This window comes from Natator depressus, chromosome 3 (assembly GCF_965152275.1).
Source record: "Natator depressus isolate rNatDep1 chromosome 3, rNatDep2.hap1, whole genome shotgun sequence".
NCBI lineage: Eukaryota > Metazoa > Chordata > Testudines > Cheloniidae > Natator > Natator depressus.
The window spans coordinates 194,874,209-194,877,970 of record NC_134236.1 but is presented as its reverse complement, the minus strand read 5'-3'; the positions used below and the strand labels follow the sequence as shown (position 1 = coordinate 194,877,970).

Genomic DNA, 3,762 nt, shown 5'->3' with positions numbered 1-3,762 from the left:
AAAACCAATTTTTTTAGTGAAATCTTAGCAATTTTGACAACATTTCCTGCAGAATTTTTTTTTAAACTTTAATTTTTTTTTCCTGTTTAGGAAAACCTTGTTTTGGAAACTTCTGGAAATTTGTGTTTAAAAACTTCTTTTATGGGATTTTTTTCATTTTTATATTACCTTTATTATTATTTCATCAAATGCCAGTAGGATTAGTGCATAATATGACATATCATATTATGTGTTACTAGTAATGACTTAGCATGAAATAATATAAAGCTTATTGACTGCAATGAAATTTTTATTTTAAAACAAAATTTTGAATGTCAAAATATCAAAATTTCCTGTGAAATAGAAATTCTAAGTTTTGACCAGTCCTATTTAGGACTCATCTGTGAGTAAGATGACATCATGAATGGACTTAGAGTATTCATATAAAGTTTACATATAAGTGAAGGGATCTACAGCATATTATTTCAAAATCAGTAGTGGTGTTATTTGGTACTTTCTAGGCTCCCAAATCTGCAATCAGATCTGTGTGGGCAGAAACAGTTCTTTTGTTGTTGTTATGGGAATTGCTCTTCAATGGGCAACTGCAGCTCTGGGGACTGATCTTGCAAAGTGCTGAGTGGAGTTCAAACCTTGCAGAATTAAGCCATTCATTAGCAAACTGGCCTCATCATTAGAAAACAACTCAAGTAAGAGGATGGCAAGCAACATAGAGAATCCTTTTAAACATCTATTGCTGTGTAATCCTAAAATTAGTCTTTACTTGTAATGGTGTGTAGTTGCACCGAGTGGTGAAAGTGAATAAGAAGCTGTGGAATAAAGGTAATTGACTTCCCAGAAGTTTCTCTTGCCTCATGTTGTAAAGATTAGATGATTTTGTAAGAGAAAGGAAGGATTTTAGAAGTTGGAAGGATTTCACCTATCTATACAGTTAACCTACAACAGGAAGGTAAAAAAAAAAAAAAATAAAAAATGAGAGGTTGGATACAACAATTCAAAATAAATATGAATGGAACTATTATAATTAATAATAATAATTAGTATTACAATAGTGCCTCCAGGCCATAGCCAAGGCAGGGTATTAGGCAAAGTACAGACATGCAGGAAGAGAGAATCCCTGACCCCAAAAGCTTACAATCTAAATAGACAAGGAAAATGAAGGGTAGGAGGGGGAAGAGACTTGCCCAAGGTCACTCAGCAGGTGGGTGGCAGAGCTAGAAATTGAACCTATGTCTCCTGAGTGCCTATCCAGTCCTGTATCCAATCACCCACACTGCCTCCCATTGAACAGTTAGCCAGAAAAGCGCCACACAACGAACAGGAGAATAGGCCCAGGAGAGTTCTAGAACTCTAAATATATGAAGATGGAGAGGTGAACAAAATTCATTCTTGGTTCAAAATTTTTGAGGATTTATTACTTGAAAAATTTCAATGCCATGGACCAAATTCTTCAATGATATCCATATTGTGCAACCATAGTGAAGTTAGTGGGTTTTATGGCATGTAAATCAGAGCAGACTGTACCCCCACATACTTAATAGTCACAAACTATGGCTTTGTTAGTAATAGGGCAAGTGTCTGCCAGTTAGTGAACAGACACAAGAGCTAAGTTAATAAATTAACAGCATCCCCACATTACAAGTGAAGTTGCCATGTGTCAGCTATGCACATTACATAACAAAATAAATAATACTTGCACTTATTTAGAACCTTCCCTCTTAAGAATACTGAAGCACTTAACAACAGGAGGGTATCATTTAGGGGGAACCAAAGGGCAGAAATAGAAACTGAGGTTTAGCAATTAGCTCAATGTAACAACGAGTTAGGAGCAGAGTCTGGAAGAGAACATAGACCTCATGACTCCCACGCCCTTGCTTTAACCAGAAGGCTATAATGTCTCCTGTTGTCTCAAGTAAGACACCTAGACACCAAATCTTCCATCTCAGAGAAGAGGCAGCCTCCACCGTCCCCACTCCCTGTCCTAGCTGGACTTATATACAATACAGACCTTGGCATATTTGCCACAAAAATAACCCCAACCCCTGTACAAGCATCTTGTAGCAAATATATTTTATGATCGAATTATAGCAAGGATTATGAGTGATGAAACAAGATTAGCAAATGAGCAGAACTGAACTCTACACTAGGAAGTTTCAACAAATAAATGAGACCAGACTGAAAAAACAACTCCACTGGAAACCACATTGATTACTACATGCTCTCCAAAATGAAATTGTCTCAACCAATCAGGGAGAAGGGACAGACACTTATTTCACAGTTATGCAATTCCCTATGCTCACATTGTCTCAGGGGATCTAATTTGCATAATAACTACACAGAGTTTTCTCAATAACCATAAAGTGTGTAAAGCCTGTAGATTGTGTCAGGGACATGACTGGCCAAGCACAGGGGAAGGGCTCTCACGGTGGCTACGCTTTCTGATAATTTTTAAGTTGACTCTCAAATCTACCTCTTTATCCTGTCTCTATCTTATTGTGAAATAAGTGCACACTGATTATGCAAAACCCTCTGCTTTGATTTTCTACTGTCCCCAAAACTCACAGTCTACATGTCCACAACAATCATGCTTTCTTCAGTCCATGACTTTCTTCTACCCTGTCACTACACATAGTCCCAAATATCAAATACAACTTAATTTAAAAAAAAATCACTGTTAGTGTGGGAAAAACAGGTGTGGCGGGGGACTAAGTCTTCTTCAAGTGGCAAGGAAAATTCAGCAGGGATGAAGAGAGGTCTGAGGCTAGATCGGGTCAAAAGGTGGGGAGCCAGAGGAGGCTATGTTTATTATGCGCCTATGGATGGGGAGCACTGAGGGTAGAAACCAATCAATCAGAGAAGGAGATGTTATATATCCAGTAAATTACACGGTTGAGAAGACAGAGTACAGTTCTGTATAGTACAAATAAATAGTACAAATAATTATATAATAAAATAATAATAATAATAGCTTGAAGACTTCTCCCAGTTAATTCATTGATTTCTAGGCCAACAGACTGTAAGGTCTCTGGACTCAGAGTTTATTCCTCTAAATAGCTTAGCCTTGGCCTTAACAAGAGATACAATTATTACATCATAAGCAAGAAGCACTCTCGGGTTATCGTTTAGTTTACTCATATTGCTGTCATCCTGCTACCGCCTAACTACATAATTAACTGTCTCCACTATACAAACAAATCTAAGGGAAGTGAGAAGTGCACAATATATTAGCTTAAAAAACCATGAGTACCATTTATATACAGAAGCGGGCCATAGTCTATTTGAGATGATAAACTGCCCCATGCAGTTTTTAAAGGCTGTAGACTGACTGCTTTTAATTCATAATGAAAGAGCGGATAGCACAGGTAGGTCTCATTACCGAACCCAGGCTTCTAAGGAGAGGTTAACAAAGTTGGAACCGCTGGGGCGCTAAGCATGTGAAGGCCGAAGGTACGAGTAAGGGATGCTGGAGTTGTACATACTGTCAAAACTGTGGCCTGCGTAAACTGAGCAATGCTTTTTCTGTCAATGTTTTTAAATTAATTTCTTTTAAATACTCTTATGATCAGAAATAGCTACAGAAACAAATTGTAATTAATACATGATTAAATGAGAAAATTTTGAGAGATCCCGTAGAGAGGAAAAGAAGTATATATAAAAAAAATGTTGGGGGCGGGTGAGTGGGGACACAGAGCCGGAGAATAACAGTGGTTATATGTCAATATTGGTCTGAGCCAGAGAATAACAGTGGTTATATGTCAATATTGG

General features: G+C 37.5%; 1 protein-coding gene across 4 annotated transcripts in view; it reads right to left on the bottom strand.

Moving 5' to 3' along the window:
• The window catches only part of WDPCP (WD repeat containing planar cell polarity effector), a 253,054-nt gene that overhangs the window by 49,864 nt on the left and 199,428 nt on the right, over positions 1 to 3,762 (bottom strand). The window lies entirely within an intron of this gene.